Genomic DNA, 17399 nt, shown 5'->3' with positions numbered 1-17399 from the left:
TCTTTAAGTTGGGGTTCTAAACAAGGGACAATAGTTCTGCTTACTCTTATTTCTTTGTTGTGAAATGCGGGAAAGTGGCGGCTAACTGATGCTAGTGGCGCTGCTTGTTACAGGTACAAGAGTAGCCATTAGCGTATCAATGCTAACTCAAAATTGTGGTCGCAACATTAGCTGACATTTCATAGAGGTGTTACAATCGTGCCAATTCATCACATTGCAGAAGTAAGGATTAAATCTTATTATAAATTACAGTTGAGTTGATAAAAATCTGAATTCAGAGTTGAGCAAACTCAAAAGCAAAACTTAAAATATTTATTTCAATTGTCCAACTTAAAATTTTATCGAAGTTTGTTGCCTTGAAATTTTGAGTTCACCCATCTTTTCTTTTTTTGCAGTGCAGTTGTACTCCATCTGCGTTACTTTCAGGGATTTTGAAATGGAAAACCAGCCTTCACAACAAGCAGTGACATAGGTTATGACTCAGCACTGACTGAGTCACCCTTAGATGTGCTAAGTTTGGAAGTCATGGAACAGAATATCCTGCTGTGGACACCATGTTAGTCCCAAATGTTTCACAATAACACAAAAGTAATCAAACCAAGTGGTGATATCGTCAGAGCAGCAACTCTTCTTCTTCTCTCCTGCAAGTTAAAATTGCTGTTATTGTCATTAGAGTCTGGTGGTGTTAAAGACAGCATAGATGAAGGCTTCAGTTCCCCGTCATAAAGGGAAATGTGGCATCCACAGCAGTGCATTGCTTAGCTTAGCTTCTGTTCCAAACGTTGCTTCTCCAAACAAGGAATATACCAACTGCATCTGCTAATAGACTCTGGCACTGGGTAAGAAAATATATGTAACAGTGTCATCATTCATAATGTAATATTTCCGTTGCTTAATAGTGTCTTGTCTGGTGTTCGGTTGGTTAAAAAAACTTGTTCTTTTTAATGCTTACTCTTACATACTTTCACCAAACTGTGAATTTCTGGATGTAAAAACACAAGGAACACTACTTGGGAGCTATATACAGTCATGGATTGAATTATTAGACCACCCTTGTTTTCTTCATTTAATTGTTAATTTTAATGCCTGGTTGACCCAAAGGTACATTTGTTTGGAAAAATATAATGATAACAACAAAAATAGCGCATAAGAGTTTAATTTTAGATGATCTGATATCTAGCCATTTTCCATCGTTTTCTTGATAATGATTTTGGCTATTATCCAGAAAACCATGGGAAATGTCTAGATATCAGCTCTTAAATTAAACTCTTATGAGCTATTTTTGTTGTTATCATATTTGTCCAAAAAAAGGTACCTTCAGTTGTACTGGGCATTAAAATGAACCAGAAAATGAAGATAAAGGGTGGTCTAATATTTTTTTCCATGACTGTAGCTATATAAAAAACATTGTTTGCTTCCCAAACTGAGCTTGATAGTTGTGGCAACCAGTTGCTGTTTGCGACATGTGACCAGCACATGAACAGTTTTGTGACTGGCATCGTCTAAATGTCTGAGTGGCTGGATCCTCATTATTAAAGAGGATATAAAGAGTGCATGAGGCGGGCATTGGGATAAGGTTGGAAAAACATTGCCACCTGTCAAATTCCCAGAGCTGGATCCTGCTTAATCTACTATGAATGCTGCTAAATACTCTAAGCTGACAGGCCCTGCAATGATGAACCAGTCAGACAAGTACAGGAAATATCATGAAGCAGGTGATTTTGACACTTAATGACATCCACTGGGCTATTTTAAGGCTCATGTACTGACCTAGTTTTGAAACAAAGATGGCTCACATGTGGACATCACAACCTCGTGCCTCTGATAAAGCTAACTACTCAGACATGACTCTGTTTAAACAGAGCTGAGTCGAAGCTTCATGCAGCTGATAAAGCAGCACAGCGGACATTCAAATAACTAACAAATACCATTTGGCGGATGCTTTTATACAAAGTGCCTTACACTCCCATAAATGCATCCACTCATCAGCATGGGTGGCCCCAGAGGGAGTCGTCCTCTAAAACCCCAGCAGTGTCAGTGTCTTCCCTTATCTAAAAAGCTATACAGGATTTAGTGCAACTGCTGAAATTGAGGAAAACCTTTCAAATAAATCTGTCAAAGTGGATCTTTATGCAAAACAAGAGGAACAGATATTCAGTTCTTTCTGTGAGGAAATACAAAAATATAAGATGTCTATTTTGGCTTTAAGAAATGACATGATGAGTGACTTTAATTGTAATTAACAATGTCCTAAATTCGGCACATTGCTTTTCACAGCTGACACACTGAGAAGTTTTCTGAAGTAAATTGGCTGTTGTGTTCTGAAAGAAGAGCACAGAGCAGTGAACCTGGTGTTCTGATTTGATTAGAGCAGACTCCTAAATTTAGAAGTGATCCTGTTAACGGACGTAAACACACACATTCACAACAAGCACATTCTAAGAGGCTCATTTAAATTCTGACACATTGATTCCTTTTATTCAGTTTACACAATTATCTACTTCTTCATGTTTGAATCAGTGTGAATGCCACAACTTTTTTATTTTATTTTGAGTGTTTTTAAATTATATTTGTTACAGGCAGGCAGACTGGTGTAAAGCTGCTTTTAGAACTCAAATTTGTGAACTTTTACAATTTGCAAAGATGGCTGTTTTTTAACAATAGGTTGACTTTTTTTGTATTTTAGGCCTATCTTTTAGTTGGTTGTAAATACTGATTGTTCTCCAATACTGAAAGTATCAAAATGATAGTAAAGCATAGAAAGTGAAAGTACTCATTTTGCAGAATGGCTCCTTTTGAAAGTGTATTATTACAATATGCTACATTAATCTGTTTTTACATTTTAGCCTTAATATAGGAGCATTTTAATCCTGTAGTTGGTGCCCCTTTTAGATGCTTTAAATACTATGAATAGGCAAGCAGTATATTGTAGTACTGCACCACATTCTGTGCCCACAATCAAAATAAGGTAAATAAACAGTTCATAACTAGAAATGCAATCAGAGAGCCAATCTTGAAAAACATATAGTGGTCGCCCCATTATTCAGATCGCCTCCAAAATGTAATGTGCTCAAATTTTGGTCTATACTACACCCTTCCACTAAGTTTAACTGAAATTGAGCCATTATTTTTTCCATAACCCTGCTGACAAATAGACAAACACCAATGATACCAAAATACCAACACACAAACAAACAAACACACCAAACTAAAAATAAAACTCCTCTGTGGAAGAAACAACATGACAACAAACACCTGAAGATAATAGTCTGACTCAAGTGATATTCCACAAGCGTTATATGATCCTTACTTCCACTCTGGAGCTGAAGCGTCTCAAGTGATGGATTACTTCCACCCCTTCATTAAGCCACAACCTGTTCATTTCATGCTGCCCACATGCTACATTTACATTTAAAGCCTTTCACAATGTTCACTTATCCAGTAGGACATACAGTGAGTGCGTCAGCGTCTTTGTGTTCAGTGTATAAACCCGAGCACATGAACACTGACATCCCTTTAAATATCGCTGTGGATTTGCATTGAAGAAATAGTGAAAGGAAAACCTATGCTGGATGATTCCATCTGTCATCTTAGGAAAAGCTTCAGCAAGACCTTTCTGATGCACTGAGAGTAAACAGTAGGCAAAGGTCTGACTATTTCAGAATAGATTCAGATCCTGAAAGGTTGACCTTTTGGAATGTATGAGGTTTCGGTGAGAAGAAGTACGGTGTGTGTGGAATCCCACACCTCATGCTGCTGAGATAGGAAGCAACCACTTACAGAGAGGTAAGCACTGATTCCACCATCGTCTTTATCAAACCTTTAAACTCCTTATCAAGCAATCTCTATCAATAGATAAGCTTTGTCAATTGCAAACATCTGGGAACATAATTAAGATAACACCATAGTTTGATACATGACAAATCAAAGCTGAGCTCGATAACGTCCCCGTCCATAGTGATATATGATTCTACAATGGAGAGAGAGGTTTGTGTGTATATGTGTGTGTTAGCAGCGTGATTGCTTCCCAAAGCCAGTTGGAGAGGGAAATAGAGAGAAGATATGGAGACAGATGGGGACATAGAACGTGATCGGAGGAGAGAGAGAGGGAATGGGAGAGAGAGAGAGACAAACAAATGAGAGCTTTCCATTGTCTGTGTAGTACCTTTAAATCTCTCATCTCTCTCCTCCTCCATACTGGTAAATTATTCAGAGCTGCTGATTTATCACTTCCAACAACAACACAGATATAATAGTTGTGCGTCTTAATGGGAGCCCCACTGTACAGGAGCTTCCCCAGCAGCGGAGACTCTTAAAGCAATAGGCTCTTAATGGAGTTTAGCAGGCAGAGAGGCAGAAAGTTGTTGACCGAGCCACTGCTAAAATAAAGACAAACAATGGATGACTCTGCAAATGTCTGCTTATATTTTTAATTCTAAGTTGCACATATACATTTTTAAATATTGAATACATCAGTGTTGAGTTCTCAGGGATGGACGACTTTATTCTTTGAAAAATGTGGTAATCTATGCCCTTCATATTTTTATCAGTAGAAGTTCAGTCTACTGTTAAGTATCAAGTTGCATCAAATGCCCTGATGCCTCACTGTAAACTAACAGCCACTTGAGACTGAGATGGCCAACCTTGGCCTTCGAATACTAGCATTAGTGGTCTGCCCTGGATGTTCTTTGATAAAGCCTGCTATTAAACAAATCTGGTTTAATAGATCTATTTTGCCGACTGATAGTTCACAATGAGTGCCTAATGGCCTCCAAGAAACTACTGATTTAATCTGTAACTGAACAATTGTGGGTAATATTGTGTGGCAGTGAATTGCACCTTGAGGATGTAACAACGGATAACTTCAGCTTTAAAAATTTAAGAGCGGCTCAAGGATGTTTGCCGGTCATTAAATAATCACACATTTCAGCTTTCAGGAGCTAACTGTAACATTCGCCTTGCAAGGTTGAGGATCTTATCACGATATACCTTTATGATCAGAGTGAAAGCTGCGCACAAATGTTTGGTTGAAGGCCGCCGAGGTCTGTAAGATTTTTAAGCAATGTATTTTGAGAACTTTTTCAGAAAGGTAACAATGACATCTCTGTTTGTTTGCAGACGATTCTGTCCTTGTTCCTTTTTCTGTGTGCCTCATCCTTCTGTTTTCTGCTTTTTCTGACTGTTCTGTAAACTGCATTCTGAAATGTACTTTCAGTACTGAGTTACTTCTCATTGCAACCAGTCTGAGATTGAAATTGAATGCTCTGGTTATACCACTAAACTATTGATCCACTGGTTGTTGTCTAACATTACAGTTGCTTGTGACTAGTATTTAGTCTACTGGACTAGTTTGTCAATGCCATCTGAAATGACACATTTGAATTTTGTGATCTCTACCGTTAAATGCAGTTACAAATTACTATTAAAGAATAAGTCTCTGAGATTAGAAAATGACTGTGTTTATAATCAGAAATAATAAAATTCACTGTCCCCTTTTTTTGTCATGTCAGGGTCAAGAAACTGGATCTGCCTGATGGCTAGGTTTAGCCGTTGCAGTAACAAAGTTTCTTTATGTGGTGAACTGACCAAGTCTTTTCCCAACATTTATACCATCGAAAGCTTCAGGAGGGACTGGTAATAAAAGTGGTGTCCTACATATATTGAAGAACAATATATTGATGTAAAATGTTGTGAATTTGCATCCAATATGTAGGTAAATTATGTATGAAAAAGTAAACCAAGACTGGTGAGATTTTCAGCCTTTGGTGGGTCACAAAACCAGGAGAAATGTGTGTTTTTTTTAAATTACAAATACATTATCATGTGTTGGGTGTGGAAGCATTTTCTTTCTCCACTTTCTAAGAGTGGCATGTACATGGTACATTTCTGAGCAGAAAGGGGGAGCAGAGAGAAGCTGGCATGGAAGCGGAGGCCCTGCACGAAAAAAACAACAACCCTCAATTAAAAAAAAAAACATTCTGGTCCCAGTGTTGTCCCATCTTTTTTTTTAATTTAATTTTATTTATTTTTTTTTATCTGTACGACTTTAGTTTGGTCAGGTGGGTGGACAGTAACACCACTGCGGGGGTGGCCATTTTGACAAGAGGATTATCCATGAACTGGAGCCAACTTTTAAGCCTCTTTCCTTTTTCCTATCTGTGTTGTGTCCTAAAGAGATAATCATTTAATTAAATATTGATGATATTTCAAAACGGAAGCTGGCAATCGGACTTCTGGAAGGGCAGCATGATTAGACCAGTGTTTACTAAGTCATAGCTGCTGCTCAAAAAGGAGATAGAGAGGGGTGCTGGATGGATGGACAGAGGGACAAAAAAAAGATGATAAAAGAAAAGATAGAATTAAAAAGAATCAGAGGGATGAAGATACAGAGAAGTCAAAGAGAGGCCTATAATGTCAAAAGCACTCAACCAGCCAGTTAAAGAAAAGGAAAACTTGATAAAATATATTTTAAAGCCACTCACAGACTTATTGAGTGCTCTTAAAACCAAATGATTAATTCACAACTGTGTAGATATGAGTTCTGCTTTGTATCATATCCTATCATACATTTTTGATAAAGCAGTAATACCACGATGGGACGATTGGCTTTCCCCCCGTGGACACATGGGAGCCCTTTGGTCCATTAAAGTGTGTGTGTGTGTGCTACTGTGTGTCTGTGTATTGGAAAGGGATATTTGCTTTTAGGAAAGAAATCCAAGGAGAAAGGGAGGTGCACACTGCAGAATGAGTAAAAAAAATCTCTCTCCCACATACTCGCAGCTGAAGATGGCTTATGATACACATACACACACAGAATAAGTCCATTTCCATCTGGTGATGTTTACTTTAGAAAGTGAGAGCGTCTGCTCCTGCAAGAGCGGAGGCAGAAGGAGGGAGGATAAACGACAGAGGGATAGTGATAACAGAGGGATGAAGCAACAGACTGATGGAAAAGTGAATATTCCTCTGGTAGAAATCTTTAGATTACATGCCTGGTTAGATTTCATCGCCCCCATAGGTATTTTGCACTCTGAGTCTGTCTGTGTGTCTTCCCATCTCTGCGTGCATGTACTCAAGTGATTTCGCTACAAGACAGCAGCTACTTGGGGACATAAAACATTTTGTAAATAAATATATGTGGTGTTTATTGCATGCTGGTGATACTTGACATTTGGATCACCTGGTAGTAACTTCAAACCACCACATTATCTCTGTGTCTGCACACTGGGAGGTAAATTCACTGGTGTATCTTTTGCAGTCACAAACTGTGTCACTGATTCAAATGGGAAATATGAGAAACTACCATACAGGATGCAATTGATCTGCACCGAATGAGACATCAGAAGCTGAAATTCACCTCGATGCATCCAAGATATCTTGTCTCTGAATTCATCCTTATCTATCCTTAATGTACATGCCTGTTTTTTCAGCAACAGCCGCTTGACATATCCATATTTATACTCTATCTGGCAGCGACTGTGTTTAACTGTAAATAAATGAGGAGCTGGAGGTTAACAGCCTTGTTCAGGGCAACACAAATATCAGGTGATGAGTTTCTCATCAACTATACCTGCCAAATCTCTCAAGGTTGTTCTGATGTTTTACCACAGAACTTTGGATCAGTATTGCTGCATGGGATCTTGACCCCAAAGATGTGTTTACCTGGAAAATACTTTTTCAGTTAATTTTCATTTTCAATACAGTCAACTTCATCAGAGATTTTATAGGCTTTAGAGCAAGACAGATATATTGTCAGCTGATATTATCGGCCAATGTGGGCCAATCATAGATATACCTGTATCTATGGGTATCTGTCCAATATGCACTGATGTGAAAAACTTGATTGTGTTACATAGTAGGACTGGGCAACATGGACCAAAAGTCAAATCCCAATATATTTCAGCTGAATATTGATTTACGATATATATCCTGATATGTTTATCCCAATGTGAGAGAAATGCTCAGTCAAAGTCAAAGCCAAATATGACATGCACCAGTAGTTTTATTGAAATTGTTAATTTAAGTTAACATAAATACTGTATAACAACAGGAGTACCTTTATATATATATATATATATATATAATAAATTGAACTATATGCTATATGCGATATGTTCTAATTCCATATCACATTTAAAAATATATCTATATATTTTTATATCGATATATCGCCCAGTCTAGAGTGTTAGAAAATTAAACATTTCTCTATCACTTAAAGATGGCTGAAAATGAACAGTGAACAGGCAGTAAAGTGTGGCACTGTTTCTGAACAAATGGTGATGTAGTTGACAGTGTATGTATGGTGTATAATAATGTGAATTATTCTTTAATAAAGTTATTTGTCAAGTACATTTGCAGAGTTGTATCAGTGCAAAATCCAAATGGAAAATGTCTAATTATATTCCAGCTCAGAAGTTCACCATATCAGCCACCATATTGGTTAATTTGTTCATTAAAAAGACATTATTCTGTAGTCATTTCATTTCACTTAATATATTTGATAAAATGTATTAAATATAAATGCGTCCTCGATTTTGTAGTAATTGTTTAAGTAACTTGAATATAAAATTGTTTAAGATAGAATCTACTTATTTTGATCACATTAATTATAATCTTTATGTTTATGTAATTCTAAATCAAGAGAATTTTGAATGAATCCAACACAATAGAATTAGTCAATTTTAATTGACAAGCACTTGCTGTTATTTGGCACCTGTTTGCTTTTTTTTTTTTTTTTATTCAGCAGGCGATTATCTGACCACAAGCGGACACAAGACATAAAGAAAGTGCAGATGACTCCCACCATTTAATTCATCAATTTAACTTGGTTGACAAAGGTAAGGACGCTTTTTTTGTTTATACTGTAATGTTAATGACTCATGGGTGTATGTTACAAAACAAAATTAGCAAAATAATACAAAGAGACAGAGACATGGTAGCGGCAGAAGTCATGCCTGTTATTAAGTTAGGCTATAATGTGATTGTATTACGCAACGATATCAGGAAAATATCACGAGTATTTACAGTCAAAACTACAAGCTTTTATTTTGAAAGTTATGGATTATTTCTTCCGCCAACAAGTTTTCGATATTCCTTAAGGAAAAATTATATGTTCTACATATACGCAGTGTCATTAAATTGTGGTGGATAGTAAACTGTTTTTATATTCAGGCTTTTCCGTCACGGGAGATTGTTGGGCTTTCACGCTGTGTAAAATGAGCATCTTATTTTCTAAACCGTGCTCACTGTACTTCCGTCAGCTTTACTTCCTCTTAGTGTCGGTCTTCGCAGGCTCTGGTCTCCCTACCGGGCAGGTAACGTATAACCAGTTCTCTCTACTGCTATCATAAAAGTGTATCAGAGTTATCTTACAAAACAGTGTAGCGTTTAAGAACTGCAAATACTGTGACTGAACTGTAAATGCGAAAAAATTCGGAGAAGTCGCTCGCGCGGGAAGAGATGTTAACATTCAACATGGCGAGTGGAGCTAGTTTTCATATTCAGCAGCTAAAGGTACGATAAAATGTCTTGAATAATGCGAGGAGAGAAATTGGCTGTACAACGAGAATGAACCATACTTTTTCAACGCAGCCGAGCACGACATCTTTAAGTTTCGTGAACTGCGACTACCCTCTAGTAAAAAAAAAAAAACCCACACACACATTTATCGCAACTAAGAGCCGTTCGCCCAGAGCTGCTGAACTACGCATTGACTGTGACTGTGAGACTCGTGAAAGCAGTTATCCTGACAGGTCTCACCAATTACTTTTTCTCAAGTGCTGAAAAGCATTAATTACTCCTCTTCCTCTCTAATCTACTGTGCTCTGTGCTCATTCTATTATTTTTTATGCAAAAAGATGTCTTACTTTTAAAAATGTGTTAACTACTTAATAAAAAATAACAAATTACTTTTAGATAGGTTGATGAGGCAATTCAAAGTGAATTTATGATTGGTGTTAAAAACTATAATTTTGTAATACATGAAACATGCAGCAAAAAGTAATCCGAGGAGGTTAACCCACAACATTATGTTCACTTGTTGTTACCATAGACTGTATAAATAATGGACGTAGTCACCGTGACGTCACCCATAGGGTTCTGAAGAGCGCAAATGAAGCTTTGTGGGCGTTCCCCCAGTCGCCATCTTGGCAGGGCTGACTCCGCCCAACTCCCTGTGATTGGCTAAGAGCTGGAGTGGAGGCGGGCTCATGCACTGAAACACGTCCACCAAGCAAGATAGCTGAGGCTAAGGAGCTAGGCTAAGAAGCTAGGCTATATGCTACTCTGATGCTACGGATGCTACATAACGGTGCATACCCTTGCCGCCGGTTGCCGCCTTCTCAGTTATCTTAACAAAGGTAAGTTAAAACAAAAACTATACAACGAAACTTGAAATAATAACGACCTGACATTTAGACTGATATTATATTACTCAATATATATGCTCATTATTTCATTGCAATCTGTTAAAGTTGGTTAAACTACATATTGTCGGCGATTGCAACAATTTGGCCGCGAATCAGAGTGATGCTATTTATTACTGTTTATTACATAGGCATATATATATATATATATATATATATATATATATATATATATATATATGTGTGTGTGTGTGTGTGTGTGTGTTAATGTTAGTAAGCTAGCTAAATTACATGTGAGGTTACTGGTAGCCACAGTGTTCTTGCTATATATATTGTATTGATGATGACCTGCGTAATTTTAGTCATAATTATTATCGCCGGGATTTATTGCTGATTTTCAGTTCAGATGCACCAGTGCATAACAGCCATGCGTTTCATTAAAGCTTAGAATGCTTAGTGGTTTTGACAGTGATAAAAGTCCGCGGGGGGGGGGGGGGGGGGGGGGGTTATTTATTCACGTGTACCGCCATTGACAGCACTGTGTGTGATTATTGTCATAATGACAGTGGAGAAAGAACGGTACTTCGGTGTTTCTTACAACATGCATATTTATTTCAGTAAATCAGTAATGGCAGCGAGTGAGATCTCCACCAAAGCTGCTCCACTCCGGATAAACCGTAAGTACCAGTTTTTGTTAATTAAGTCTTGACAGTTGATATTACATTGCCTGTTAACTTACTTTCAGGTAAAGATTCAATATAAGAAACATGATCAGTTTATTCAAACTATTATGCGTTTTTATAAATTAAACCACACTAACAGTATTTTAAGATTACCTCTACTTTGAAAACATAAACATGTTGGTTATATAATACATTTATTACAACAATACTACAATAATATATAGAAAATATATATTGATTAAAATGCATTTTGTAGATTCCTTTAATAAAAGTACTAATACCACACTGTGAAATTACTCCACTACAAGTAAAAGTCCTGCATTAAAAACTTTGTAAAAAGTGCAAATGTATCAAAATGTACTTAAAGTATCAGTAGTAAAAGTTAAATGCAGAACTTTTACTTGGTGTGAGTATTTCACAGCGGGGTATTTGTGCATTTAGTGCCCCCTGTTGCATCTAACCAGTGAGACAATAGTACTGAGCCACCCTTTATAGGTGGTCTTAATATTTTTCATTACCTGGTGCAATCTATTACTGTAATTTATTTTTGTCCCACAGCCACCATATGGATTGTTGGGGACAGCTTTGTCCGGCGTGGTGCCCAGAGAGCAGCAGAGACATGTGGAAGCAACCTCGGCCTACCTGACGTCCACGTTTGCTGGTTCGGCTGGGGTGGACTGCGTTGGAAAGGCTTTCTCCCCTTCTTCGACCACTCCCTGCGAGGAAGAGCAGCCCCAGACTACCTGATGATCAACTGTGGCGGCAACGACATGGGGGAAACCAGCAGTGTCCAGCTGGTCAACATGATGGAGGATTTGCACCAGCTCCACCACCGGCACCCTGGGATGAAGATTATTTTTTCTTCTTTGACCCAAAGGTGCCGGTGGAGGGCTGGTGCAAACCCAGGACAGATGGACAAGGCCAGGAAGTTTGTCAACAGTGTTATGGCTACATTTGTCCGTGGATTAAATTGTGCCATGATTGAGCACCCTAACATTAGACAACAGTCCTGGGATATTTTTGGCAGATAAAGTTTATCTCACACCTAGTGGAAATGATATGTTTTTAGGGGCATTGGCCAACTGCCTGAAAGACCACATCCAAATGCAGTGAACTGCTGACAGTTTGCAGTGTCACTGCTTTTGAATTTGGCCTTTGGGACACATTTTAGGCATTAAAATAGCCCTGACTGTCATGGCTAATGTTGACATTTGTTAAAAAGTAAAAAAAAACACAACAAATGTAGCCATAACACTGTTTCCTGTTCTGTTGCTCTTCCTCTATTCCACCCTTTATCCCCTTCCCCCAACACACTGTATGGTCTGCTGCTCTCTGGGCCCTTGTGTTATATGTATATATTGTTATAAATGTTATATTTTGTATTAATAAATGTTTATATGTTCTCCAGTTCTCTTTACTGCTGACAGAAAATATGTCAATTGAAAAGACAAGCAAATCACACAGTACTATACAAAAACATATTAATATAAGATCAAGAAAAAATAGCAGGCTTTAAGACAATTCAGTGTGCAGCTAAACATATTTTTTCACAATAGATACATATGTTACCAGCAAATAATAGCTTTTCCATTCTTTTTACTCTGAAGACCTAAAATCTGGTCAATGTTAACAAGCAAATCCAATCCTAATAATAACATTGAGAATTATGAACTATTGCATTATGTTAAAGGTTAGGATGACAATTTCTAATTAATATAGGAAACAGATGAATGCCAGCTTTGAAGAAGGTGCCTTTTTTATATTATATATGACAAAAGAATCACACCCAGTACACAAGTAACAGTTTAACAATTTTAAGCCTTGTTCGGAGTCCAGTTCTGTCTTCTAATGTTGCGCACCCACTGGTCCAGCCTCTCTGGATCACCTAGAGGAAAACTTCATTCAGAAAAATAGATTCAGTGGATATATGTGTAAGATTACCTTCTTCAGACTTTTTTTTAAACATACAGTCTATTCTTGTGTAGTGGCAGGCATATTTCCTACACTTATTTATTTATTTATTTCATGGGACACTCAATTAAATTTATTTTGTGCCAAATGCACTTATGTTAGAAATATTTGGAATGATTTCGACAATAATGGGAAGAAAAAAATATTGTAATGTACAAATTTAATTCACCTGAGCCAAACATAATTACAACAATTAAAACAGATACTGTGTTAACTGTGTTGAGTTTTATTTTCCAATTTACCTTACAGATTCTATGTCCACGTGCGTTTTATTTTCAGTATAATTTTCCCTGTTTATGTGTTCACTCAGTCTCCTGTCATCTAACTCAATGCAGTTATTGTTAAGCAATGTATTTATCTATTATTAATATTAATTAACGCATAGAGTAAACAGCACGCTTCTCACGGCACAACTGCTCCTGAAACAGGTAAATGTCAATGTCTCAGCCGGCACGCTACCATAAAAGCCCGGCTTCTGTAGTATTATAGTCTGAATGCATGTTTTTTTTGTAATAATATAAATATAAATATGAAAATAATGTTGGATTAGACCGTCTGATATACTGATTTTTACGTTCCTAACCAACTCCAGCTCACACAATAACATATTGCAACCGGTAGGTTAACCGTATTTATGTAATAGTGCTGAAATTAAATTAATTAAATGTTAATATTGCATAATGTTAACTTAACGTGATGTACCTTATTTTCCACACTCACACAAACTTGATTTGTTCAAGAACTACTATCCATAGACTGTATAAATAAGGTAATAATCACAGTAAATTATAACTTCTCTATTTCATTTCGACTATGGTGCATACCGATTCAATAACTGGCAAGCATAAGCTTTCAAAAACCTTGCTGAATAAGACGTAAATGCTTACTGAAGCTAGCATTAGCTGGTTAATTAGCTCGTTAGTTAACGAGCTAAGCTAGCGCGAACCGGCGCGAATTCCTGATAATTACTACTAACATATAAATTAAGTAATTATAGAATTTCACTCACCGAAAAAACTGGAACACAGAATTCTTGGACGGTCTGTTAGTACAATCAACAGCACAGCAAGACATTATGTCAGTCCAATGTTTGCAGAAAATATCAGAAAAACAGGACGATGACACACACACGGCGAACGACAAGTTCAGTGACTGGATTTAGATGAGTCATGAGCTAAGTAGAGGGGCCAAGCGGCTAGCTCCCAGCTAGCTCCCAGCTAGCGGCGATGACGCAGAGCACCGAGCTGTCACTCAAAGCGGAGCGCCCTCAATTATGCAGCATTTTCAAAACTTAAATGAGTGAGATATAAAATAATTCACCCCCCCCAGAGCTGTCATGAAAAGAGAAATCAGCTCTTGAAACTAGAGCCATTGTTTGAACCAGGCTGTAAACAAGTTTATTTCTACTGTGAAATCGGACATTTTAACATGAGAGTCAATGTAACTTGCTCCCTTCTGCAGCCTGCCTCAAGCGGCGAGTCAAGGAACTGCAGTTTTTGGTACTTCCGCATAGGCTTCCCAGCTCAGGACCGGAGCTTGCCGCTTATCCCGCCAGGATTCTTCACACTCTTCTGTTGAGATGACCAGAGCGGCTGTGCTTCGGTGCCTGATAGAATACCTCGGAGAAAGTGGGTAACATCTGATCACAGAATTCAATGTAAGTAAACTTAATTTGCATTTACCCAATTGAAGTGTTGATATTCCTTGATTAGATACTGATGTTTGATTGATTGACACAGCTGTCACAATTTACATACAGATGTAAACATTTAAAGCATGCATTACAAAACTTAACATTTCCAGGCATAATCTAGAGGAGCTTTATGTGCAAATGCAAACACTAAAGATTGGATTCACAGCTGAAAATACATTATATTATTCTAGTGTGTCCGATGAATGCTTGATGTGAGCTGCAACATTTTGAACGCTGCAAAGCTAGGAGTAAAGTAGGAGAACATCCTGTGATTCCTCATAAAATAAAGGCTGTTAAATTTGTGGTTATATATTTTTTTAACGATAACACACAACTGCAGCTTTCTGCATCATGTTCTGCCTCTTGTACACTCTATCCAGGTGCTGGGGGGGGATCAAAAATATGTTTAAAAAATTGTGACAGCTGTGTCAGTCAATCAAACAGCAGCATCTAATCAAGGAATACCAACACTTCAATTGGTTAAATGAGCAGCCCTACAATATTTTGATAGTGACCATGATACTGATTACTGTTTCATGTTGCAGGACACAGAGGACTTGGAGGAACTTGAGCACCTTGTGGTGGCGATCACTGTGATCACCAAGACTGGACATTCCACAAGTGACAACACAAAGGAAATCGGAGTCATCGTTGAGGGCACGGAAGTTATCACAGCACTTGGAGACATAGCCAGAGCTTGCTGTCTCCTGTTTGGCTTGACCTACACACTGAACCTCAATTCCCATGCAGCTTAAGTACACCTTTGAGGTATTCCAAAAACTTTTTATGGAACTGGATGTGTCAAAGCTGTCAAATAAAGTCCAGTCCTTCAAGAGCAAACTTCTGGCTTGAAATAAGGCTGGATCTACAGAGCATACTGTTGTGCCACACCTTGGTCAGCTCCTGCAGATCCTGAGAACTGGACTGATCTGGACTGTAGTGATCTGGACACTGTTGAAATAGCCTACAAGTGCAAAATTTTTTGTTTTCTAGCGCTGCTAGAGGGTGTTTCTTAAACCTCAGGCAAAATGTTTTCAAGTCACAAAGTGTCCTTAAATGGTATCTTTTTTTTTAACTTGATGCTTCTGTCTGATTCAATGTTCAGCATCCACAGATTTTAAGAATAGCACATTTGACAGTAATACGTTTTTTAGGGGTAGTGAAATTGCTGCTGTGTTTAGTTCAAGGTAAAAGTAGTTACATATCAAAGGACTTATGCTGTTTGAATTGAAATTGAATTGTGTACCTTTTTAATAAAGTTGATCAAAATGTTACTTTTGTGAAGCATTTAATGTCATTGTATGTTACTAAGGTTATATTTATTCTGTATTTTCTGGTCGACCAATTCTAATCTCACAGTAAAAATGTAGGTCATAACACTAACATGTACTGTATGTGATTCACAAGAAATTATTATATTTACATTTTAATTAATTTTATTAAGTAAATGTTTCAAAATGCACTGAATATAAAGATTAGTATTACTCAATTATATATAATTTATATATTGAATTTAATTATTTACATTAGTACCTTTTACTTATTTATACATTTCTCTTATTGATATCCACTTAATATTTTTGTTTAAGTTTAGTTAATTCATTTGTGTGCTTTATTTGAATCTACTCAATTTAAAAAGGTAATTCTTAAGGGTCTAATTTGAGTTATATTAACTCAACTTGTAACATAATTAAATTTAATAATATTGCGTGCAATTTGTTGCCTCAATTTTAATGAGTAGCTATTGTGTATCTTTTTGGAATACATGGTTGAGGCGGATACACTGGTGGGTCAAGTAAGAATAAACATTATTTTTTCACAAAAATGACAATACTATGTTCGTAAAGGTTTTGACACAGTAATGGATGAATGAGCACATTTCATCAACTTTGTGCTGATTCACCTGCATTCAGGGAATTGGCCAAATGACCATCCAAGAATAATAGTTTCACCGGGAAAGGCTGCAGTGTTCATTCTGTTTCTCTGTGCCCGAGGCAGGTTTTTACCCTGTGTAGCCCACTGTGTTATCCACATCGACAGTGATACATTTCTCAAGGCGCCAGGTAATGATCTTACACTCCACCATTTACATTTCAGGTTTTCAGCCGACATTGTTGAATTACAATAAGTGCAGACATTTGTATAAGTCAGCTTTGTCACTGTGCGCTCCCAGACTCTGGGATTTAGTTGCTCCTGTGATCAAACTCGGTGCCTTCTGAAAGGCACACTGGTAAGTGCCAACCAAATGGCCTGTGCAAAGTTTCCAGTCATTTTCCGCAGCCTTGTAATAAAGATGTTAAAGCGACTACAATACACTGCTGAAAAAGCTGAGAAGAATAGCATTTAGAATAGAAGCAGGCACCACAATAAGTCAGCATTTTTATCTCACAGTCATAACAAATAGCTTTGAAAGAAAATAGTGCAACCCGCAACACGAAGGATGTGATAAGAACCAGGAATTAGATTACAGAGGCCAACAACACAATGTTATGAACAACAAATGGGATAAAAGGTTGCTCCCTTAAAGATAACACAAGCTAATTGTAAAACCACACAACAGGTGATGGCATTTAACCAATGCACAACAGAGAAACATGCTGTGCTTCATAAGATGGGCACTAAGGATGAAAAGTGGTTTAAATGTAGGAGGAATCCCCCCCCCCAACACACACACAAACTCCACCCTAC

The 17399-nt window shown here is 37.4% G+C and overlaps 1 long non-coding RNA gene across 3 annotated transcripts; it reads left to right on the top strand.

The window, feature by feature from the left end:
- Nucleotides 1-9162: 9162 nt before the first annotated feature.
- Nucleotides 9163-15985, top strand: LOC131993518 (uncharacterized). 3 transcript variants are annotated; one of them, XR_009396325.1, is made up of 3 exons: nt 9163-9314; nt 14574-14675; nt 15257-15985. It is a non-coding gene; the product is annotated as an uncharacterized LOC131993518 (long non-coding RNA). The 3 variants fall into 3 exon arrangements; XR_009396327.1 differs by lacking the exon at nt 9163-9314 and adding an exon at nt 9328-9513; XR_009396326.1 differs by lacking the exon at nt 9163-9314 and adding an exon at nt 9627-9752.
- Nucleotides 15986-17399: the final 1414 nt, after the last annotated feature.

Source organism: Centropristis striata, chromosome 20 (genome assembly GCF_030273125.1).
Source record: "Centropristis striata isolate RG_2023a ecotype Rhode Island chromosome 20, C.striata_1.0, whole genome shotgun sequence".
Classification (NCBI taxonomy): Eukaryota; Metazoa; Chordata; class Actinopteri; order Perciformes; family Serranidae; genus Centropristis; species Centropristis striata.
The sequence above is the reverse complement of the archived record's forward strand: the minus strand, read 5'-3'. Positions and strand labels throughout refer to the sequence as shown.